This window comes from Choloepus didactylus (genome assembly GCF_015220235.1).
Source record: "Choloepus didactylus isolate mChoDid1 chromosome 25 unlocalized genomic scaffold, mChoDid1.pri SUPER_25_unloc1, whole genome shotgun sequence".
NCBI lineage: Eukaryota > Metazoa > Chordata > Mammalia > Pilosa > Megalonychidae > Choloepus > Choloepus didactylus.
This window is the reverse complement of record NW_023637606.1, coordinates 7,816,317-7,842,840: the sequence shown is the minus strand read 5'-3', so window position 1 is coordinate 7,842,840 and position 26,524 is coordinate 7,816,317. Positions and strand designations below refer to the sequence as shown.

Below are 26,524 nucleotides of genomic sequence, written 5' to 3'. Positions count from 1 at the left end.
TCATATTTGTCTAGAGATACCATTCTTTCATCTTTAATATTTAGGTTTATGATCCATCTTGAGTCAGTCTTTTGTATTGTGTGGTTGGAAGTCAAGTTTCATTTATTTTTTCAGTATGTATATGTGGCAACCTGTGGCCTGAGCAACACAGGCCTGCAGATCTTTGGTGCACAGCAGTCTGCCTGACCTAGGTGGCTAAATGCTTAACCTATTGTCTTTCTAAGCCAGTAAAGAGAAAAAGGGTAAAATTGACCTTAAAATGTAACTTTATGCAAGCAGACAGGAGGTGAGAGACTTTTAGTCTCACAAAAAGAGCAAAATGTAATTGTTCAAGTGTTATTCTAGTCCTTCCTGCACCAGCCCTCAGGTCAGTGACCTGTTCCTGCATCTATGCTCCCGACACCCTTAGGAAGGCCTTTGTCTTTAACCCTTGTAAAAGGCTTTCTGTCCTTTTTGCATCACTTGGTCGTCTTCCCTGTGAAGGTGGTGCCTGCCCATACTGAGAGAGCAGTCATGATCTCTCCATGACTTCTCACCCTGTAAGTAAGCCCTGAATAAAAGTTCATGCATCAGAAAATGCTCATTGTCCATTTTGGCCTCTGGACTGGCATGGCCTTCTTGGGCTGTGACAGTATATCCAATAGCTCTAGCGTCATTTATTGAAAAAACTGTCTTTCCCATCTGAATATCTGTGCCTCTACTGTGTAAGAAGTAATTCTACATGGGTGGATCTACTGCTGGACTTCTAATTCTTTTTCATTTGTTTACTTGTTGATCCTTAAACTAATATCACATTGTCTTAATTACTGTAGCTGAATATTGAGTCTTGAAAGTTTGTAGAGTAAGTCATTAAACTTTGCTCACATTCTTCACATTTTCTTGGCTGTTTTAGGTAAATGCATATACAATTATAAGGTCATTTTGACATTTTCTGCACACACATACAAACACACATATACATGCATACAAAGAATGGTAGAGATCTCAATTAGAGTTTCAATGAATTTATTGATCAGATTGTGCAAATTTACATTTGACAGTATTGAACTACATGTCCATGTGTGTAATAGATCATTATATATTTATGTCTTCTATAATTTATGCTGGCAATACTTTATCATTTTCAGTTTGGAGGTCTTATATGCCTTTTGTTAGATTTATTTCTAGTTATTTGATGTGTTTTGATGCTATTAAGTAGATACATTTAAAAATTTATTTTCCAATTACTTTCTGCCACCATATAGTAACTGACATTAATATTTGCATATTGATCTTGCTAAATTGAATTATTTCTTGTCATTCTTTTGAAGATACTTTTGTTTTCTCTACATGCAAAATTATATTCTAAGAAAAAATAATTTCTGTCATTCCATTATATACTCTATAGTTTATTTTTCTGCAATTTTATTATATATTTTTCATTTATTTTTCTGTTTGAGTTACTTCAAAATATTTTTAAATTTGCATTTTGATTTCTGTTTCCTAATATGTGAGCATGGATTGTTTTAATGACTGTGTTGCCTAATTTCCAAGCTTTTGGAGATTACTTGAATTTCTGTTGTCTATTTCAAGCTTAGTTCCACTGTGATAAGAAAATATACTCTATTGGACTTCATTTATTGAAATTTGTTCTATGTGAAAATGTGTAATCAAACATTTGTTAATGTTCCATGTGAATTTGAAAGAATGAGTTTTCTGTAGGTAGTCATATTTTTTGATTCATGTCAATCAGTTCAATTAAGTTGATTTTGCTGTGATTTTATGTCTATTGGCCTGTTCTTTTTTCCCCTTAATGTTTAATGTTTCTGGTATTAATATAGTTATATAGCTTCCTTTAAGCACATATTTGCATGGTGTAATTTCCATTTATTTTTGCTCTGTGTCCTTATATGTCATAAACATCATATATTTGAGTCATGCCTTTTGTTTTATTTATTTCCTTAATCTAGTCCAGTGTTTCTCAACCTAGACAATTTTGCCCTATACAGTATTTTTGACAGTGCCTGGAGATATTTTTACTGTCTAAAAAATGGAAATGGGTGTGCTTCCTGCATCTGATATTAAGCATCCTACAATGCACAGGTCAGTCCCTATGACAAAGAATCATCCAGTCCAAAATATCAATAATACTGATGTTGAGAAATTCTGGTCTATCTGAAAAAAAGTTTGGCATGTAATTGTCATAGCTTACTTACAGATACCATCTTCATCTCCCTGCTTAATTTATGTTTCCCCTTCTGAATTTTTTTCTTCCTTTCTGCATACTCTTGAAGTAATCAATAGTGTTATCATTAAAGTTGTTTCCTTTATTATGTTTTTAACTACAAATTTTGATTGATTACTTTATTGGTTGCTCTAGGAATACAATATACATCTTTAACTTATTAGCTTTTCAAAATCAGTACTTTTACCATGTTTAACAGAAGAAGAAATTTACAACAGTTTAATTCACTTATTCCCTTGCAACCTTTTTGCTCTTTCTGTCCTATATTTTGCTTCTCCATTTGTTCCCTTAGGTACTCATTTTTGGTGGTGTTTTAATCAGTCAATATCTTTTACTATTTTGCACATATTTATTCTTGTGGGTATTATTCTTCCTTCATTTCCCTGTTTCTGTCTGGGTTAGTTTCCTTCGACTTAAAACTTCATTAGGTATTTTTTTAAATGCTCTGCAAACAATAGAATCAATCAGTTTTGTTTGTTCATAATTCTTTCTTTAGCTATATATTTTTGATTTCTTTTCCTGTAGGATAGAATTTTGAGTAAGCACTTTTATTCCTTTTAGACTTTTAAGATGTCATCCCCAGTGATGGAGTCTTTAAACATGCTATTCTGACATCGAAGGGCCTTCACACATGTGGTCCTAAATAACTTCTCAGCCTTATTTTCTACTACTTTTGCTTAAAAATAACACGCTAGAGTCAAACTCATATATTTTCTTGTCTTTAAACAGGCCTTCCCATTTCCGATATTCTTCTGTTTCCTGTTTCTATAACAGCTTTTGCTCCATAACTACACCTCTTTAGCTTTGGAATACATAGTAACTGCACAAAAAAAGTGCTAAATAGAAGTGTGCATGATTTTTTTTTGTCTATAGGCAATTTTTTTAGTATACCATTTAGATAAGCAAGCTTAAATATAAAATGGAAGATACACACTTGTACTTGAATGACAGCATTTTTAGAACAAAAATAGTGTATTCTAAGAATATTAGGCCAAGAGAAATTTCAACTTTTCTTTGGGACACCAATGCATTTGATATATCCCTATTGCTAGAGTATTTTTTTTTTAATTTCAGTCAATGTCAATTCTTTGAAATACATAGTAAGCTCTTTCAGAAGATTGTCTAAGAGACTATATTGGAAGGTCTCCAATATCTTTGCAAGTTTAAGGCAGGTTAGCAAAATGATATACACAACTGAGTCAAGTGAGGGTTCTCTTCCACCATATTGCCCTTTTTGCTGCATCTTTCACATCCTTCTTCCTCAGGCTATAAATAAGCGGGTTTAGCATGGGGAGCACCAGTGTATAAAACATAGCAGAGACATTCTCCTGTTCCAGGGAATATTGGGAGCTTGGCTGGATGTAACTGAAGGTCACAGACCCATAGAAGAATGTCACAGCAGTCAGGTGGGAGGCACAGGTGGAGAAGGCTTTGTTTCTCCCCTCAGCTGAACAGATTCTTTGAACAGCAATGATAATGCAGATATAAGAGACCATGATGATAATGAATGTGACCATTGCAATGACTCCAGAGAAGATCAAAAGCAGCATCTCATTGGTGTGAGCATCAGAGCAAAAGAGCCTCAGAAGAGGGGGAATGTCACAGAAATAATGATTTACAATGTAAGGGCCACAAAAGTCTAGTTTGAGCAAACCAATTGTGTGTGTCATGGAATTAACAAGCCCACCCATGTAAGATGTAAGGACCATCTGAATACAGACCCTTTGGGGACTGTATACAACAAGGGATTAGCAATTGCCACATAGCAGTCATAAGCCATCATAGACAGGAGGATGCTCTCTGTGGTTACATACACTGCAAAAAAGAAACTCTGTAAAACACAGCCAGAAAATGTGCTAGATTTATATTCTGATAGAAAATTTTCCAACATCTTAGGAGCAAAGACAGTGGAATAACAGATGTTACTAAAAGAGAAGTTGCTAAGGAAGAAGTACATTGGAGTATGAAGTTGGGAATTTAACCAGATTAAGATGATCATCTCCCAGTTACCAGCCAGTGTGATGAAATAAATAAGAGTAAAAAGCACAAAGAGAGGGATCTGCAAATTAGGATTTTCAGTTAAACCTATCAGAAGGAATTCCTTCACACCTGTATGATTCCAACCTCCCATGCATTCAAGTTTATATTGCTTGTTTGTTGCAGAACAGGATGATATCATTCACGTGAAAAAAGTTAGGATTTCTTCCATAAGCTAGCATCCACAGTGTCACAATCATTACGACTTAACCTGCAGTTAGATAAAGAGAATAAATTACTTCAGCTGTGGGCTATATGTTTGCTATGTATACAGACTCAAACTTTTGGAACTAGGGATTATTTTATTCCATTTCTTGGTTTACACATCTGAAAAATGGGAAAAAATGAAACTCTGTAAGATCTCAAAACTATTAATTTGTAGAACTGACATTCAAACCCAGATACACCTGCTTCCAAACCTTTGCTTCATTCTGTGACACACAGAAACCCTCTGCTTTCTTGGATGCTGGCTAAGTAACATCTAGCAATAATGAATCTTCCTGTATCATGTGGCTAACCTATTTCTATTGTTTCATATCCAATTAAGCTCATGATGCTGACTCCCATAATATGCAACCTCCTGTCCTTGCCAATTTTCAGACTTCTGATCCATTTTAGTCCCATATTTGTACAGTTTTCCCCAATTGGAAGGACAATGATTAAGCCATCTGGAAGAGAGAAGAAGGGATAAAGAGACAGCAATCTTTTCACTTGCTAATTTTTATTAAGCCCAGTTGAAGAAACAGCAGTGCTGTTTAACTTGATAGCCCTTCCCTTTTTCATCTTTTTATACCTTTGCTTTGCATTTTGTTTTTTTAATCAATGTTCAAATAATAAACCCAAAAACTTAGTGCAGAGAAACATAAGGCACCAAAATCATATCAATCAGATATATACTGTTTTCAAACAGACTGCCATTTATTTTCATTTACTTTTTTACAGGATATAATACTAATCCAGCCAATATTTATGATCAAATATTATAAATTAATTCATTAATGTTTACTTTCATTCATTTAGTAAATATGTGTATATACACACTGAAATTATCTAATGGGATATTTAAAGAATATAAAATATTTTAAAATGTTTTGTTTTCTGTAATTACTTGATAATGTCAATTGCTGATTCTCTCCTGACTTTTAGAGGATGTCAAGAATGCAACAATCTATCTCACTAAAATCCAAAGGAGAATGTCCTCTATTTACACTTTTCTGATTTCTATAGATATTATTAGAAAAGGTTTATGGATATAAATTGCCACAAACTCTGATTCCTGCCTTATATAACATGTACTGGTTCATGCAAAACCCCTCCTGGGTTTTAATTCTATGTGCGTATAAATTTTTCCTGTTCTCTACCTTCCTTATGTGCTTTTTCATATACATCTCTTTAAAGAAGAGATCACATATCTGTTTATCCATTCAATGAACATGCCCTAAGCAAGGCAGTATGTTAGGCTTTATAGAAATCTCAAGAGAGTATATGGGCTCCGTCATGGAACTTGATGTCTATTGTAATTGGAATTTATGTAACCCTGGCATGCAGCCTTTAAGGTATTGCTAAATCAAAACTAAATCTCATCCTGTAACTATTGGCTCATCCCTCACAAATTGAGGTTATAAATTGGATTCTATCTATATTTTATATTGGTGGTCTTGGGAAGCACAGTGAAACCAAGTCCAACTATATCCAAGGAAAAGAAAATAATTTGCTTGAAGTATCCTCATTTTTTTGTTTGTTTGTTTTTTGTTTTTTTGTTTTTTCTTTTTGTTTTTTTTCTGTCAATTAAATCACATTGGAAATAGGTAATCAAAAGTTTTTATAACCTGGAAATAAGCCTAACTTAAAAAAATAATTTAGAGCTGAAGGGACATTTGTGATTTGTGTATGTTTCTTAATGGCAACTGTTTTCTTCTTCTGGGGGGTTGCTTAGTGCCTGGGAACCTCACTGGATCCTAACAGGACAAGGAAGGTCTGATTTCTCAGATAGGTCTTCTTGCTGTATATTTTTCCTATCTACAAACAAACCAGAAAAGGAACAAAGACACCAGTGGATTAGTATAATCTTTCTAATTAATTTTAGAGAAATAGAGGAAAAAATATAGTTCCTGCCATTTTAACTGGCATAAGGTTTCAAACTGTGGTGGATATGTCTCAACAACAGAGCACAGAGAAACTACTCATTTGGAAGAGGAGAGGAAGAAGGGAGAGCACCAAGTTCACAGGGAAAAGGGAACACGTTCTAAATGTTGAAGCAATGGGGCTATATGCTTTTCAACTGCATAACATACTTTGATTGAGGGCACTGAAGAATAAATTAAAGTCATAAACATAATAAGTAGATTTTAAAAAATATAAAAGAAAGATAGAAAAGATAAATATTAACAAGAGGTCATGGTACCAAGCAATATAAAATACTAACAAGATCATTTTGGCATCAACAATGTAAATATGTTTTCTAATTTCAGAAAATCAAGTCGTAGCTGGAGGCAATGAGGATAAAATGTTCTATAAAGTCCTTTTCTGTAGTAATGACTAATATGTATTGACTGTTATCATTTTTCTTGTTAAGAACCCATGCTATTAAATATAATTATTATCAATATTAGTCCTAAGGAAACCAAGGCAGTGAGAGGTACATAGGTTGGGATTCAAACCCAAGCAGTCTGGTTCCAGAAACCATGTCCTTCATCCCTCTGCTGTATACTTGTTCTTATATTTCATCCAATTTCTGTCATGTACTTGCTGCCAACTTAGGTCTAGCTGGTTGCTCACCAAGTCCAAGGACATCAGGCCTACTAGCCAGACATTCTGCCCTCTGGCTCCTACCAATTATTTCTGTATATGCATGGCTAATAAATGAAGGGAAAGGTGTTTTTAAGAAAAGGTAGTTTGGGAAAATCTTATCTCATTTTCTTTAATTGTCATGTTGCCACTTAGATTTCCTGAATCCCTGTGGCTTTTGGCACTATAATCAAAGGATAGTATTTTTCCAACTGATTTAACAATTTCTTGGGAGTATGGCCAGAAGTAATATTTCTAGTGATTTTCTTCATCTGATGAACCCATCAATAAATATCAAAATAAGAATGTTTTTTAAAAAATGAAATTCCATCACAGTAATTTATTTTTGACTTTATGGTTCTGAAGTAACATGACAGAAATACAAATATCAGTGATGGAGAAACAGGTTGGAATAAAGGATGGTGATGAGGGAAGTTAGAACATTAAAAGCAATTACATTAAAAGCAATTTCATTAAAATGAAATAGGGAACTCAGCCAAATGCCTATCAAAAGAGTTAATGATTGTAAAAATTATGGCCCCTCCATAATGTGGTACCATAATTGTTAACCAAAACTGAAATCACTCAGGATAGGCTCTCATGGAGATTTGTCCACAAAATAACACTTTGCTGACATAATATTTATAAATTGATCTGATATAAAATGGTATATGTAAATATTATTGTTCATGCATTGGTTCATGCTATTATAAAATATATGCAAATATATGTGTATCTGATGAAATTATTTTGAAATATTATGTGTCATATATCAATTCATAGTTATAAGAATTTGTAAATATATACATGAAAGTCCACTTTAAACAGTATATAATGAATGGTTTGTGATTAAAACCTATAGGAAAAAAAGAAAAAATTAAAAAACACTCAAAACCCATAAAAATTAACAATTGCAAGTTTTTAAAATAGGGGAAAAAGCACTATCAACCACAGCACAAACTCTTACATACTGAAAGAGCCAAATATAGAGTTTAGATAGTGTAATTAAAAACAATATACATAAATGTGAAGGATATTTTATTCAGGTGCAGGAACATTGTAGTAAGAAATAACAGCTTCTATCAAAAAATAATGTGAACCCTGGAAATCATGAGTCCACAAACATACACCAGTTTTGTAGACAGGATAGAGTGACAAACCGAAGGAAAGTAGAAAATGATTCTTAAAATATTATTATTGGAATCACAAAACAAAATTATGTGTAAATGATTGTCAAACACTATTATTGTTTAAGAATGGGAAGATTTTCCTTATAATATAGCTAAAATACAATACAATGATCATATATTCAATTTTTAAACAATTTTCTGTAAATGTGCAAGTAACTTTAAGTCACTATTTCAACTAACTACTAAATTCTATAGAATGCACATACACAAAAGACAATATTGCATCTAGGCATTATGTAAATATTGCCCTTCCACCCAAAATGAGAAGAGTACCTTGAGATATAAATTTACAACAGGTTAGGAATTTGTGTTTTCTAGTGATTTGTAACCAATACTAAAATCATACAACTGGAACCAGATTAATTTAGTGTGAGAAATTTACAAATAAACCTACATCTCTGCTTCTTAAATATACTTACAGCCAGCAAAACCTGGAATAAGTGATTCTTCTAGTGAAGAAGACCAAGTCTGCATGACTCTGAAAAGACTTCTTGTTCAGAGTAGAGGCTTTTACATTTGGTCCCTTTTCTTTTGGGGACACAAACTGTAGCTCATTGTGTATGTGAATCTCAGACATCCACAGGCTGGATGATTAGTACCCTTTATGGTCTCTTGAAGGTGGAATTAATCATAGAGCTGCAAGTTCTTGGAATGGTTTTTCAATAGCTGCTTCTTCTTTTCACTTTGTTAAAATGTGATTCTTTTTATAAATAAAACAATTTAAAAACTTTAGTTCTCTACTGCATAAACATCATGGGGTAAAGGCACAATAGAGAGGATAAATGCAATTGCAGGAGCCAAAGAAATGTGCTTTGATCACATATTTGATCCTCAGACAAACAATTGAATATTCTAATGTGAAAAGCTAACTCTTTTTCCTTCTTGAGAAATGAGAACAATCAAACATGCTCTACCTTTGTCACTGGGTCATTAAGAAATTTATATAATGTATAACATCATACTCTGGAAAATTTAACAATCACTCACATTAAAGTTCTAAGAGATTATATACATTATATATATATAAATTTTATGATACTTTCCTTATACCCTATTTATATTAGAAACATATATGCTTTCATTCCATCTCAGAACTCAGTGAGGAACATGTCTTATAATTCCTTGGTAACTTCCATTCTACTAAAATAGTAAATTCATAATACAATGTAGAAATTATGAATTTATTCCATAAAGATTTATCAGATTTTTTTATCTAATTTGATATATAACTTTCTTCAATCATTCCAACAATATACCCATTATATGTGTGATTGAAAAACAAGTATCCGATGGCTTTGTTAAATTCAGGCATTAACCCTTTATCCTGTCTTAGGTATTTTAATAAAAACACATCAAGTTATAATATATGGAAAGAAATAAAATAACAAAAGCTTATGTTAATCCAAATTGCACTAGACTTTGAAGAGTTATGACAAAAGTTGCAGTTGTGAAGGTCCAGATAGAACATTAGAGTGTCATTAGATACAAAATGGAATATATTACCATGTAATAAGAGAAAAAAAAACATGTAATAAGAAAAACAAAGAAATTCAAAATCCAACAAGTGGATGAATGGAGCGAACTACAACATGAGAGGAGTGTTGCAGATTCAAAGCAGAAAAAAAAATGATTAAATCAATCCAAATCAATGTCAAATGCTGTAAACTGATCCCTTCATAATTTATAAAGTCACTGTTTTAACAACGACAAGGGAACAGTGTCAAAGGCAAGAAGAAAATACTATATGCTAGCCAAACATTTCTTGGATGATATAGAACTTTAGAAATGCAATCTTTGACTTTCTTGATATGGTATAATTTTTTCCTAAACAAATATTTTTGACCCCAAGGAGATTAGAATTAAATATAGAAAAACCAGACAAAATAAACTCATAAACACTTATGATGTTATGATATATGAGAGAATTTTGTAGATTAGAAGCTAGATTTTCCATCCCTTACTCATAATTTTTAAATGGAGAAGCTTTTGTAATTTACTTTAGGCTCAACATTTCAATCATATAAAGAATGATCTGTTATTCATTTAGTATTGAAAATTGAAAAAAAAAAATAAGTGGAATTACCTACTCCATTCTTCAAATATGCCTTGCATTTTCCAACTTCTGTACCTTTGCCTAGTGAACTCTACTACCTAACTCATTCCCAAGGAACATCACACACTTTAACAATTTCTCATAGATTCTGGGCATATTCTATGTAATTATACAAGCCTTTTACCAGATTCACTTAGTCAGATTCTTGCTATGACTTTCTCTAGTAGTGCTTAACAGAATGCCAGGCATATTGAGCTGTATAATAACTATTTATTGAACAAGGTGAATATAATTTTTATATTATTCCACTCAATAATTTTACAGTTTTAGGTAGAAATACATAATGGTTGTAAAGTTATAAATTTAAAGGTTGAATTAAGTTTTGTGTGTACATGTGAATAATTAAATATTATGAATATGTATAAATAATGACTTGAATTCCAGAAGAAAAAATTAAGGAAAAATCTGCAACAAAAGCAGAATATTCAACAGTATTCTGTACATGGATGCCAGCTCCCCACACCAGATGGTCAATGTAGACCAAATGTTGGTCTACATAATTTCTGTGAAAATATATTCACTAGTGACATGTGAAGTAATGTTTGTTAATATAGAAAGCCAAAAAGATAGGCTTTTCCTAAGAAATGATGGAGAAGTAAGGATTAACTTCCAACACTGATTCCTTGTAGTCTGCCTTCTTGCAAAACTGTGGAAACCAGCTTCAGCTTAGTGCTAAGACAATAAGCCCCAGTTAAATGCTGAAGTGAGAGTCAGACTACAGGTTTTGATGTCATTACATTTGAACCTTGTCAAATGGATTCCTGATGAAGCCCCTGGCCACAGTCATATATTTGCAACACTAAGGCTTGGACCACAGATTCTTTCTCTTGATCAGGGTGAGTCTGGTACTTTCCAACTGATAAATGTTAAAAAGTGACAAAATAATACCATAAACAAGATTCTACCACATGATACTCCTATTATATCTAACCCCATTGTCCAGCATAGATGGACTTGTGCTTCTCTAATCATACAACATAAAGGTCTCATAGTACTTGAATTAAGGTCCTTATTCCCAATAATGAGACCCAGCTATGCTGGCTTGCTACGTGATGGTCAAAGGGGGAAATGAGCACCTTATGTTGCTTCTACATAGCTCTGTGAAATTCCCATACACCACCCCCCCCAAAACAAAAGGTAGTCTTGATCCTAATAAATCATCCAGCATTGTTTGATTAGGCAGTTTCATAAGGAAGTTGTTTGGCTGGGCATCTGTAATTCCCTTCTAGAAGCAAATCAAGGAGCTAGAGACCCCCTAGGGTACGGAAAATGACTAGTTAGGGCAGCATAACCACCTTTTCAAAGACTGGGATGGTAGATCACCAAATGATCATGGGGTCTAGCCATACTAAGTCCAATAATCTCGAGTGCTAGATTTCCAATGGAAACTATACCAAGGAAATGTGATCACCTGGGATTGTTTCATGGCTGTTAATAATGGCTTTGGGTGATTTGTCTAAGGGGGAGACCTCTGAAAGGAAGACCAAAGTAGCACCTGATGAAATCATGAAAGGTGATGAGCTTCTGTATGAACCAAACTCTTTTCAGTTCCAAGTTGAATGACAATTATACCCTAAAAATGACATTATATAATTTCTACCATCAGTGTTTCAAATACATCAAACTGAATGTATCAAATGGATTTTAATTGGAGGCATATTATATAACTCTGGTTCAAACTACAGTTTGCTTTAATAAATGAGAATTATATGGAGACCTGTATCCTGTCTATGGACTAAGTCATATGGAAATCAGGTGGCTTTCTCAGGAACATATACAGGAGTGGAAGATTAACCCTGTATTAGTGAGGTTTTACAAAATTTAGCCAATTCTCCTCAGCTATTTGAAAATACAGTTGGGAAAAATGTGACCCTTGACATTATGCCCCTATGAAAAGTTCACTCTATCATCTTATCTGAGTAGCACTGAGCAAGTAGGCTACTTCCTTTGTCCTCCTCATGCTACTGTGGAATTCTGCAGTGGCAAGGCATTGATAGTGGGCTGTGTGCTCTGCTTAAATGAATGCAAATGGGCAAGGCTTCAAGTATTACCACACCTTTCTTTGTTATGTTTATTATCTTAAATATTCACAATTCTCTCCCACAACAGTATTGGAATTATACTCACTACACTATTTAATTGAAAAAGTATCAATCACTGATATAGTGGGGTAAAAGCATGCAAGTCACCATTTTGGATGAGAAGAAAATCATGCAAGGCACCATTTTGGATGAGAAGAGTATAATTAGAAGTAAGGGCTAACTTGTATAAAACTAATCCCCTGATGGCTGCCTTATTGTAAACTGCTATGAAAACTAGTATCAAAAGACAAATTTTCTCATTACCCCCCAAAAAGAAAAGTAGGCAAATCAGAGTTGAATACACAGATTACATTATTTTATTCAGGACACCAAGTTTCGCTGCAACAAGGAAGCCTGAGAAAATGTAAAAGTGGAAGTTGCTTCAATCTTCTGGGGAAGGCAAATGATTTTTGTGGTCATGAGAAGGAAGTTAGTGTAACTTTTATCAATTGGAGGGGTGGGTTTGGGGCAGGGGAGCTTTATTTATATTGGGTCAAATGTAATGTTCTAGGGGTTTGATTGGTTATCTGGGTCAGGCACCTTGGTGGGGATTTCAAATCCAAAACAATATCAAAGGTAAATCTAAAGGGAGCTTCAAGAAGTAGGGTAAAGATTTTTTGACTCTGAGGGGTTCCATTATATAATCTTATCAATTTCTCCCCTTTTGGACATTCCCTCAGTTAGAAGGTCTTGACCAAAGAATTTGTTTGTCTCTGATTCACCACTAAAATTCTCTCATGGTCCATCACTGATTTCACCGGTTAGCTGAATCTCAAGATTCTCATTGTCCCATTCATGATGGTTCTATATCCTTAGTTGTACCATTTGTAGAGTCATGTTACTGCATAGTAGCATTTAAGAGTGGAAAGATCAGACAATGAAAAAGAAAAATCATGACTATTATGATTAAGAGGATCACAAGTGCCTCTATTAGACTATCTCTGAGCCAAGGTTCCCATGACCCTAGAAGCGAACCAAAAAGAGAGACCAATCAGATTTGGGAGGTGTGTAAGCTTATCTGGCAGCTTCTCTAGCATGGGCTTCTGTTCTCTCTATACCTTGGTAAACTTCTTTTTGACTACTTAAAACTACATGGCACTGGGTTCCCACTAGGGACACACACTTTCTTGGGAATTCAGAACATAGTCTAATGCCAATTGATTTTGTAGAGTCATTTTTTGAAGTTCCAATACTTCATCAGTTATTGAGCTGATGATCTGCCCTGGGAGAGAGAGAGATTTTTTTCTAATTTCAAAGCTTCCTTTTCTGACACAATCTGTAATCTTATAGTGCATCCTCCAGCATGTGAGAGCTGCCCCAGTGTGAAGGTAAGCAATACCAAGAACAGAACACTGAGTAAGTTTAGCCTAGGTTAATGGTTTTCCATTATCCATTTAGAGCTCTCTGTAGTCTGGTAATAGGTTCTTCATAGCATAGGCTATATAACAGGAACCAACCCAGTTAATGGGTAGTACTTTGTATACACTGCTTCCAAATACAAAATAATGTCCATGAAGAGGATAATAAGGATATTTATTAGTATTTAATATCTTTAAGGAATTGGATGTAAACTCCAAAAACAGCATCATAGCCATCATCATCTTCATTGTTAGCTGATATGTTGGTCCCATTTAATCAACAATTCCCTTTGCCTGACAAGCCTACCATGAATTTGTGCCTTGAGGGGAATAAGTTGTTAAATTATTAAGCCCTTGGGATGTTTGGAGAAAAGTGGTATCTCTAAAGGGGATCTTGCCCCTATATTATGCTCCTATCTTAGGAAAGGAAAAGGAATTTTGACACATAGAGACTGAACATTTACTGTGCCCCACATGGGATCATTGGTATCTGTCTGGTTTCTAAAAAGTACCATGTTCTTTGGGTTAAAGAGGTCACATCATAATCGCAGTCTTGGGAATACTTAAAGTACAGTTAAGAGTCATTTCAATAAGGAGATATATCAGATTGGGTATACCTGAAGTTTCCTGTGACAGCCAAATCTGTAAGTGTAAAGGGGATGGTTATTAGAGAAATCCTTGTTTTAGGACTAAGTGGTGAATGGGCACAGGTTCAGTAGTTACTCTGATTGGTTACATTTGCTATATTTTGTGTGCTAGAATAATGAAAGAAATGTGTTCAAGTTAAGAATACATAGGACAGAATAGGGAAAGAGGAGATAAAAGAAAATCATGGTGAAGTTAAGATATTCTTGGGAATGGAATTTAGGCATTGCAAGGGGTATAGAATGAATAGCAGAATGTTTAGACGGATGAAAAGGAAGAGAGAGGGAATAAGAAGAACAAATCCAGGGAGGGATCTTGGGCATCTTCTACTTGTTCTAATATCTTGGGTAGAAGCTGTCTACAGCAGAGTCTATTTATAGAAACCTTGTGTTAACCTGAGCTTGAGGTTCAAAATATGAGTGATTTCATAAGAGCTTGGAGTATGTTTCAGTTGTGACCTGTGGACCCAATGGTCAAATCCTTGTAGTTTTAATGCTGTAGAGCTGGTCAATAAGATTTGGTAAGTTCCTTTCCATCTGAGTTCTCAAGCAGTCTTTCATTACTGTCTCTTCTAGTATATTCCAGTTCTCTAGGTTGAATATCCTATGGAGGAATCTTGGGAAAAGCAGCCTGGATCTGTGAATGGTGGAACTATTAGTTATGTAATTACTACCTTAAAATAATTAGCAATTTCAGACTGAAATAGATTGGGTTCCAGTATAATATTAAAAAATAATGAGCATCATGGGTCTTCCCATTATGATTTCAAAGGGGGATAACTGATATTTTCCTGAGGGAATAGATCTTAAGACTATCAAAGCTAAGGGAAGAATCTTAGGCCACAGTAGAGAGAAAGATTCAGATAATTTAGATAATTTAAGTTTTAAGTTACTGTTTGTTCTTTTTACCTTTCCTGATGATTCACAATGGAAGGAGCAGTGAGGCTTTGGGTTAATGGGTGAGACCTTGCAAAATTCCTTGATTACCATTCCAATGAAATGAGTGCCTCTATTGCTTAAAACAATAGCAGAAATTCCCCAGGCAGGGAAAACAAAGTCCAATAGCTTTTTAGCTCTTATGAGGGCAGTCATCTTATGATAAGGAGAGGCCTCTATCCATCCACAGAATGTACCACAATAACAAGGACATATTAATATCCCATAGAAGGGAGTCCGTATATAAAGACCATTTTAAGATGTTCAAAGGGCCTTTTCAACTGTGGCATCTGACCTTGTCCCATCTTTACAATTTTACCAAGGTTATCTAATTTACAGGAGGAACATGATTCATAAACTTTCTTTGCCTCTTGTTTAAAGCACCCCCTGCCTTATTTGTAGTTGAAATGAGGGATTCTGAGCCATGATGGGTACATTCATGTAAAATTTGGAGTATGGGCCAATTTAAGGACTTGGATGCTACCAGGCAGCTATCCTGTGACTACCAGAGGCCATCAGAGTAGAGGAAACATCCAGCTCTGAACAAATTTTGTTTTTCAATTTCAGGAACTGATTGTTAAATTTTACTCAGGGTACCCTGAAAATCCTCCTTAATCATGTCTATAGGTTTTAAAGTCATAAGCTATTGACCTGACATTGTTTGTGCTGTCCTTCTAGCATAAGTATTTATTTTATGTTCCTTGATTTATCTCCTGGAGTTAGTTCCTATTTTTATAATGGCTTTTCTCTTAGAAATTTTAGAGCATCAGGGAGGTCATTTACTAGGAATCCAATTTTTATGGGAGTCCCAGAAGATGTTATGAATCTCCTTTGCTTCCAAAGTGTGCCAAATTCATGGACTATGCCAAAGGCATATCTACTATCTGTATAAAGGTTCACCCTCTAAGAGTCTGCCAATTTACAAATTCTGGTCAAAGCTATTTATTCAGCCATTGGAGCTGGCATAACCTCCTGTAAGGGTTTATATTCAAGAGATTCCTGAGAAGTGGTTATTGTGTAGCCCACCCTGACAGTTACCATTTTCAGTCTTGAGGTAGGATCCATCTATGAAAATAATGAGACCCAGATTTTGAAGAGGATTATCTCTGAGATCCATCCTAGGGGTAGAAAGTTCATAAATGCAGGACAAGCAGCCATGGCCTCATCTTCCTCCAGGTGAAGAAGGAGCATGACTGGATTGATAGATAGTTATAGGGAGAGGGGTCAGTAAAAGGATTTCATATGAAGTCAGTCTACTAGAAGAAAAATGTTGGGTATTTGCAGAAAAAAGAAAAGTTTGTACTGCATGGGGGACCATTAGATGTTGGGGAGATCCTAGAATCATGTTGGCTGAAGTCTCAACAAACTTAGGGGCTGTAGTGGCAGCCTAAGACAAAGTGAATAGGCCTTGGTAACTGGGTGGAGGTTTACACAGGAATGAGCAGTACAACTCTGCTTGTCCTCATGCTTTTGAGTTAGGGCTCTCATTGCATTTCCATCTCTTTCATGTACAAAATAGGAAGAAAGTAATATAATTTGGAATTTCAGAGAAGGTGGCTATATTAAGCATGCCTTTAGTTTGATAAATGCCTTTTTTGCATCATTAGTCCTAGGGAAGGAGTGCCTTTTTTAGACTGTTATGGACCCCAGAAGAGCCATGTTCTTTTAACCCAATATTGCTGGGTGGAACCTTTTTGATTGTTTCCATGGAGATGTGACTCACTCAACTGTGGGTAATACCTTTGATTGGGCTATTTCCATGGAGGTATGGGCCCTGCCCATTCTGGATGGGTCTTGATTAATTCACTAAAGTACATAAGAGATCTCAGGAGCTAACAGAGAGGCTGATGCTTGGAGACACTTGGAGATGCAGACAGAAAGATAATTAAGAGATGCCAGCCCAGAATTTGCCAAAGAAAAGCTAAGAGAGAAACCCCATGCACTTAAAGAGAAATGCCCTGGGAGAACAAGCAAAGATGCACAGAGGCTGAGAAAGAGAAGATAAGGAGAAAGCTGGGTTCAAAGGACTAGCAGACACCAGCCACATGCCTTCCCAGCTAACAGAGGTGTTCCAGACACCACTGACCTTTATTCAGTGAAGGTATCATCTTGTTGATGCCTTAGTCTGGACTCTTCTATGATCTTAGAACTGTAACTTTGTAACTTAATAAATCCCCTTCATAAAAGCCAATCCATTTCTGGTATGTTGCTTAATGGCAGCATTAACAAACCAGAACAATTTTGGTACTGAGAGTGGAGTGCTGCTGAGTTTACAAATACCAAATATGTTGGACCAGATCTTTAAAAGGATAAGGGGAATATTTTGGAAGAACTGTGAGGCTCTTGATAGGAAAGTCCTAGATTTCTTTGAAGAGACTGTTAGTAGAAATATGGACTCTAAAGATACTTCCAACAAGGACTTAGACAGAAATGATGACTGTGTCACTGCCAACTAGAAGAAAGATTATCTTGTTTTAAAGTGGCAGAGAATTTGGCAAAATTGAATGAGTCCTGGTGTCAGTTAGAAGGCAGAATTTGAAAATGATGAGCTGGGATACTTAGCTGAAGAGTTCTCCAAACTAAATGACAAAAATGCAGCCTAGCTTCTCCTTGCAGCTTACAGTAAAATGCAAGAGGAAAGGATAAGCTGAGAACTGAACTCTTGGGTGCAAAGAAACCAGAAATTGATGCTCTGGAAAACTCTGGGCTTCCAGAAAGTGAAACCCCACAGACTATAGCCCCACCCCCATGTGAGTATTTAACAAAACCTGGAACCAGCCAGCCATTTCAGTACAAGCCAGGATTGGAAATGGAGTTATGCAGAAAGGATTTGTGGAAAGTCCAATTGCCTGATGGTTTTGACCCCTGTGTGCTACATGCCAAGCCAAGAATATATAATTTATATATTCTGTATAGATGGAACTACTGCCAGTATGGACTAAGAGGGACAGAAAAGGTACAGATTGAAGGAAAAATTTTTTCAGAGAAGGCAGAACCATGGAAACCAAGGTCTGAAGCCAAGTAATATTGGGCAAGGAGAGCAGAGCAATCCATGCACTTGGAAAGGGTGAGTTTGCCCCAAAGGCAAGAGGGTGGGCCCAACTTAAGGTAATCAAGGTCAGCAATTCACTAATGGTGAATCAAAGAGTCCTCTGGAATTTCAAGGAAGAGTCTCTGGGGTTTGCATACTAATTTGCAACATAAATTACTTAATAAATCTCTACCTAGAGATTAATTGTTGCACTCTAACAGAGAAGAAATGGATGGGTAACTTGTATGGGTCCTATAGTTACATTCAATGGGTGAGACAAAGGGCGAATTTGTGGGTTTCTGTAATTCTTACCATATTAGCAGTTTGGTCACTCTGAACAGTAAGTGCTAGAAATGTAGGAGGATAAATAGTTGAGAATGTGGCCTCTCTCATAAATGAAGAAAATTTGTTTAACCCCTTTAAATGTAATTTGTTTCCCCTTTTTCAACTAGTTCATTTGAGGGGAGGAGGCCACAGTCTCCCTTGGAACCTTTTCAGGATTTGTATGTTGGGATAACTGATTGACAGTGTTTCTTTCTTTCCTAAGGGCAGAGAATTCTTTTGCCAATATCCCCTTTGTTTGCAATACCTACATATGACTTCATTACAATTATTGACTGGATGGGGCAAACATTTAATTTTTGATTTGCAGGGTCATATTTTAGTAGAGTCTTATCTTCATTCTAGTGCTTTTTCACAAACTCTTCTGCCAAGTGTTCAAAAAGGGGCATTATTTCCCATTCAGTATTTTGCTTCTTTTGCTTTTCTCACACTACCCATTGAAAGAAATATAGCCTGTTTATCATTACTTATAGCTATTCCAGCCAGATTGTTTGCATAACCTCAAATTAGCATGAGCTACTAAAACAATGCACCTGATATTGCTTTGATCTCTGTGAATTTTCCTCCAAGAAATACTGTTCCATAACACTATTTGTGTGGGGGGGGGAGGGGGAGGGAGAGAGAGAGAGAGAGTTATTGGGGGAATGGATTGGGGAATGGCATTAGGTCATTTACATTTAGTTTGCTCAAGAAGGAAATATGAAAGAAAATTGGTGATTTATGAAACAAAATCTTATATATTCTCATATAGTGAAAAAAGGTTATTTATGGTAAAATCTTTTGGTACACAATGGTAACTATATTTGTATAACAATGGCACACAAGCATACTTAGCGGAACTAATAACAATGTGTTAGTAATAAATCATGGCATATCTCCTCCACTATACTTAACAGTATCTATGGCTGAGTCAGAAAAAGTATGGATTATTAATCATTACTCAATTGTCATCCTTTATTTTAAGCTCTCAGTATGGCAAATGCCTATCTAATTGTAGTGTTTCAAAAATATTTTTTATTTACTTCTAAGAGAAACATAATTGTTGGTGTATACTTTTAAGGATATAGATTTACTTTAAGTATTATCTACAAATTTTTTTTGGTGATGTCACCAGAAAAACAGATTTTTTCTACCTTATATCATGAAAATCATTTGACCTTCTCCTCCAATATTCAATATAAGGACATGAGAAAAATAAAGCTGTAGAATTGTCACATGAACGTTATTTCTTACCTTAATTTGAATTGTTCATTAAATACAGACATTATTTAAGAGAGAACACCATATTTTGTATTTTAAATTTGTATATTGCATTTCTTTTTTATGACTGAAATGCAATATAACTTCTCAGGTAGGATTCTCTCTCACAATAGACAGAGGAAGAACAATAAATCTCATTCAAAGTATTCTACCCTTCTAATTTCTTCTCAACTGTGTCCCATTTCATAAAGCATATTATTTGGCTTTAATTTTATGTGTTTTTTTAAATTAAAATAATGTGTTAATTTTATGTGTTTATGCATATTATCAAATTAGATCACAAAAAGGAATAGAAAATAGGGAAATAATGCAGAACAAAACAAGTAAGAACACATCTGAGATTTTGAACCAAATTATTATTTTCACTTATTTTCAGGTACCAGGCTCACAGTTCTGGATTTAATTTTCTCTGCCTTATGGACAAAGCAAAAGTTCTGTACTAAATCAGTGCTTCTCAATCAGGGTGATTTTGTTCTCCCTTCAGGCATTTGGTAATATTTGAATATATCTTTAATAGGTAGCATGCTACTGTCATCTAGTGGGTAGAGGCAAGGGATACTGCTAAACTTCTGGTGATAAAAGAAAAGATTTTTCATGCAGCTTAAGATCTCACAACTTTTAGAATTTATGAATCAGGCAACATCCCATTCAGAAAGTACAAGGATGCTCCATCAAGGATGTGGAAAGGGAAAGCTCATATAGGGCAAATGCAGGAAGCAAGTGAAGAAATGTTATGATTGACTAACATTGTTTCCCTTTTACCTAAGGAGACTTACAAGGTGGGGAACAGTTGGTTGCTTAGGAATGAGGAAGTTAGCAGGCAAGTTGAGCATTTACAGTAAATAGAAACTAGCTTAGGTTTTTGGTTTTCCTGTTGTGGGGCTTAGCATGGGTGCCTCCATAATGGGCCTACTAGATTGTATTTATCACTTACAATGCAAAGGATAGCCCTCAACAAAGAATAACCTGGCCCCAAATGACAATAGCACTACTTTTGAGAAAACTGGGAGTAGAAGAACTTTAAACAGTTTTAATAGTTTTCCAATCCATTAGACTTTAATAACCTTAGGCTAACTTATTTCAGAAAATGAAAAATAAACCTTACATTTGATAGCTCCCTGTTAGAGAAGCTGGTGTGCTGCTTCTTACAATTTGATGAGTCTTAACACAAGGAATGAATAACCAAAGAGATCATGCTTTTAACAGGAGAGTACACTAAAATTTCAGGAACAGTTCAATATATCTTATAAATTTCATTTTTAAGGTACAGATAAATGACATTTTCCAGCTCACCTGTACTCTGACAAAGTTTTTGTAGGAGGGTGCAGAATTTAATACTGCAAATAGTCACTAAGCTGAATTTTCAGCTCTGGCAACATCCCAGAATATTTAGATTTCTTTACAGATATTTAAAAAATGTGTGTTTTCTTATAGAGGATTAAATCTTAAATGTTATCTTAAAAGCAAATAGTAATAGAATATTGGTAAAATAGCCAACAATTATTACTATGTGTCAGGCACTCTTTTAAAAACTTTACATATTTTCTAGGTGATTTAAACATTTTAGTTTGTTTAATCCTCAAATTATAATTTTACTAAGTATAATTTCATATTTTAGTTCAAGTAATCCTCAAAACAACTTTATTCACTGGGCAGTATCTTACCATCTCCACTTATACAGGATGCTAGTCACTCAAATATATATTTCATTTTCATATGAAATTTGTCTAATTTTCATGTTAAATTAACAATGGGAGAATATTCAGTAAAACTAATCCAATCATTTTTATTTTCATAATTACTGCAAAACACAAATATTGTACATTCAGATGTAAACAATTTATCATTCAACTTTGTCATGAGAGTCTCTTGCAGAGACTGTAAGATCAAAATCAACCACAGAAAACATCTGATAATCTCATGATTCAACATGATTGCAGAGAAAAACTGCTTACACTTCAACTGGTTTGCATTGTCAATTTACAGAATAAAATTATCAGAACAATTTTTTTAAATCTCCTTGAAGATAGAACCTAAAAGAAAATATCAGTAACATATATGTGAAAATAGTAATTTATGGAGTTTATACTCTTGATGATTTTCACAGTCTTGTTTGATTTTTACAAATACCCATTGTGAATGGCAGTTGAGATCCTTTCCAGCAAATCAATCTAGCACAAAGAGAGATAATGTGGTTTACCTTCACTCTGACCTAATATCAAAGAGGCTGTTGTCATTTACCTTCTCTCTGATTTCCTAAAAGCCAATGAACCCCTCCCCTACCACTACTACCACTACCCATCATTGATAATATCAAACTTCCCTAATGATAAATGTTCTATAAGTAGAGAACACAAACACAGAGGGCTAAATCTAACCATTCATCTATCTATCCATCCAACCACACACATATTAATCTATCTTCTTAACACATATTAATGAGGACATGCAATGTACCATGTTCTTTATATTTGTTTGAAAATAAACCAATAGTACTTGTCCCATGCTGCCAAAGATATTATAATCTGGGTGGGTTAACAGACAAGTCAACACATACCTTCAATGCAATATGATAAAGAATATAGTGAGTCCAAAGTATTTCAGGACACTGAATGAGCAATGAAGTTTCCCTTTATAAATTCAGGAATGCTTACAGAGTAGAAGAATTTGGAAGAGAATGGTTGCTGAACATTTTATCGTGTTGGAGTAGAAGAATTTGGAAGAGAATGGTTGCTGAACATTTTATCATGTTGGAGTAGAAGAATTTGGAAGAAAATGGTTGCTGAATATTTTATCATGTTGATGAAAAGGTCTCTTTACTTCTGGCAAATGGTGATAATTTAAAATAATTGAGGCATGAGGTATGTATGCTATATTTTTACATTATGAGATTGAAAGAGAAGGATAAGCCTGTACATTTGAAATTACTTACATTATCATTCATTTGAAAGTCCAATTTCTTTCCAAAAGTTTTTTGAAAGCATTTTTCATATTCTTGTTTCTGAAACTGAAGATTATTAGGTTAATCATGTGAAGGACAATTATACAAAACACTGCAACAACCTTATCAGTGCCTAAAGAATAACTGATCATGGGATGTGAGTACATAAATAGGAGAATCACATAGAATAAGGTGACTGCTATGAGATGGGAAGCACAGATGGAGAGTGTTTTGCTTCTGCATCCTTGGGACTTGATGCTCAAAACAATGATGAAGATGCAGAAGTACAAGACAAATATGACCATGAAATTGCTCATCTGGATGAAGCTACCAAAGACAAGAGAGCGGAAGCTCATTCATCTGTGTATCGCACATGATAAAGCCAGGAGAAGTGGGAAATCAAAGATAAGATGCTTGACTAGATTGAAACCACAAAATGGCAGCCTGAATGTGAGGCAGACAGCACCAGTAAAGTTATACTTCCACTAAAGTATGCCAACACAATGAAACAGAGACAGCCTCTCCTAGACATAAGTGGAATATAGCAATGGGTTATTGTGCCGGTTTGAATGTATTGTGTCCCCCAAATGCCATTATCTTTGTGGTCTTGTGGGACAGACATTTTGGTGCTGGTTAGATTTGCTTGGAATGTGCCCCACCCAGCTGTGGGTGGTGACTTCGGTGGGATACTCCTATGGAGGTATGACCCCACCCATTCAGGGTGGGCCTTGATCAGTGGAGCCATATAAAACCTGCTGACTCAAAGAGACTGAACGGAGTGCAGCTGTGAGTGACGTTTTGAAGAAGAGCAAGCTTGCTAGAGAGGAATGTCCTGGGAGAAAGCCATTTTGAAACCAGAACTTTGGAGCAGACGCCAGCCACGTGCCTTCCCAGCTAACAGAGGTTTTCTGGACGCCATTTGCCATCCTCCAGTGAAGGTACCTGATTACTGATGTGTTACCTTGGACACTTTATGGCCTTAAGACTGTAACTATATAGACAAATAAACCCCCTTTTTATAAAAGCCAGTCCATCTCTGGTGTTTTGCATTCCGCAGCATTAGCAAACTAGAACAGTTATGGATGGCTGCATAATGGTCATATGCCATTGCTGCCAGGATAATGTACTTGGAATCAGCAAAACAAGTAAAGAAAAATATTTGTAGTGCACAACCATAGGGAGAGATAGTCTTCTTGGATGCTAAGCAATTCACCAGCATTTTATGAGTGATTGCCATAGAATAGCTAATGTCTAAGAAATACAAGTTGCTAAGAATATAATACATGGGGTGTGAATGCTTGAATTGATATTAACTAAGATCATTAAGCTCATATTTCTCACCACAATTAATTGTGTATCCTATGGGAAATACCAGGAATAGTGTGACTCTGAGATGTAGATACTCTGAATCCAACAAATATAAACTCAGTTGGCATGGTGTAATTGCTCTCCAACATCTTGGTTATTTTAATTTTCTCATCCAAGATAGATGGCATTAGAAGATGTGATTTGGCTTGGGTGGACAATGGATCAGGAATATCTTTATTCTTCCTTCCTAGAAAGCAAATAGATTAATAAAATCATAGCTATGGTATTTTCTGTGATGTATTTTTGTTTGTTTGTTTTTGTTGTTTTCTTTAAAGGAGGTAATCAGAAATACCATCAGAAGGTGGCATTTCATGATTCAGTAACTCTTTAAAAGCTGAGGGCATTAGGAAATCATATTAGTACCTTTCAATCTGAAAGGGAATAAATGAAGCTCTTTTGATGAGACCTGGTAGAACTATAAGAATAGGCAGAATCTTTAGAGGAAAATCTCCATTTTTCCAATCTTAAAGCCACATCCTTCTATGTAAAGGAGGGTACACTTGATAAAGATTCTGGGGAAAAAATGCCCTCAGATAAACAAAATAATCCTACAGTAGAAAATCTGTGATCTGGGGAAGTAGTTTAACCTAATACTTAAAATTTGGTGGTTATATAAGAGATGATGGGGTGGTTCAAATCTTGACTTTGCCACTTACTGTGACCTTTTAAAATTACTTAACAACTGTGTGATGTTGAGAGCATTAAATAAATTAGTATTTGTAAACCATTTATGTAACTGCAACATATTAAGAATCATATGAATTCCCCTGTGAAGCCATCTGGCCCTGGGCATTTATTTGTGGGAAGATTTTTGATGACTGATTAGATCTCTTTGCTTGTGATGGGTTGATTGAGGTCTTCTATTTCTTCTCTGGTCAGTCTAGGTTGTTCATATGTTTCCAGGAAATTGTCCATTTCCTCCACATTATCCAGTTTGTTGCCATACAGTTGTTCATAGTATCCTCTTATAATTTTTTTAATTTCTTCAGGATCTGCAGTTATGTCACCTTTTTCATTCATTATTTTGTTCATATGGGTCTTCTCTCTTTCTGATTTTGTCAGTCTAGCTAGGGGCTTGTCAATCTTGTTGATCTTCTCAAAGAACCAACTTTTGGTGATATTTATCCTCTCTATTGTTTTTTTGTTCTCTATGTCATTTATTTCTGCTTTAATCCTTGTTATTTCTTTTCTTCTACTTGGTTTAGGATTGGTTTGCTGTCCATTTTCTAGCTTCTTCAGTTGATCCATTAGTTCTTTGATTTTGGCTCTTTCTTCCTTTTTAATATATGGATTTAGTGCTATAAATTTCCCCCTCAGTACTGCTTTTGCTGCATCCCATAGGTTTTGGTATGTTGTGTTTTCCTTTTCATTCATCTCTATATATTTAACAATTTCTCTTGCTATTTCTTCTTTAACCCACTGATTGTTTAGGAGTGTGTTGTTTAACCTCCAGGTATTTGTGAATTTTCTAAGTCTCTGATGGGTATTGACTTCTAATTGTATTCCACTGTGGTCAGAGAATGTGCTTTGAATAATTTCAATCTTTTTAAATTTATTGAGGCTTGTTTTATGTCCCAGCATATGATCTATTCTGGAGAAAGTTCCGTGAGCACTAGAAAAGTATGTGTATCCTGGTGATTTTGGATGTAATGTTCTGTATATGTCTGTTAAATCTAATTCATTTATCAGATTGTTTAGGTTTTCAATTTCCTTATTGGTCTTCTGTCTGGTTGATCTACCTATAGGAGAGAGTGATGTGTTGAAGTCTCCCACAATTATTGTGGAAACATCAATTGCTTCCTTTAGCTTTGCCAGTGTTTCTCTCATGTATTTTGTGGCACCTTGATTGGGTGCATAGACTTTTATGATTGTTATTTCTTCTTGTTGAATTGCCTCTTTTATTAGTATGTAATGGCCTTTTTTGTCTCTCAAAACATCCCTGCATTTAAAGTCTATTTTATGTGAGATTAATATTGCTACACCTGCTTTCTTTTGGCTGTAGCTTGCATGAAATATTTTTTTCCATCCTTTCACTTTCAATTTCTTTGTTTCCCTGTGTCTAAGATGAGTCTCTTGTATGCAACATATTGATGGTTCATTTTTTTTGATCCATTCTGTGAATCTGTATCTTTTAATTGGGGAGTTTAACCCATTTACATTCAACGTTATAACCGTGAAGGCTTTTCTTGAATCAGCCATCTTATCCTTTGGT

General features: G+C 35.0%; 2 pseudogenes; both read right to left on the bottom strand.

Annotated features, from left to right (window-relative positions):
* Positions 1-3,423: 3,423 nt before the first annotated feature.
* LOC119525486 lies at positions 3,424-4,355 on the bottom strand (annotated as a pseudogene).
* Positions 4,356-4,406: 51 nt separating this feature from the next.
* On the bottom strand, positions 4,407-24,401 carry LOC119525435 (annotated as a pseudogene).
* Between the last annotated feature and the right edge of the window lie 2,123 nt (positions 24,402-26,524).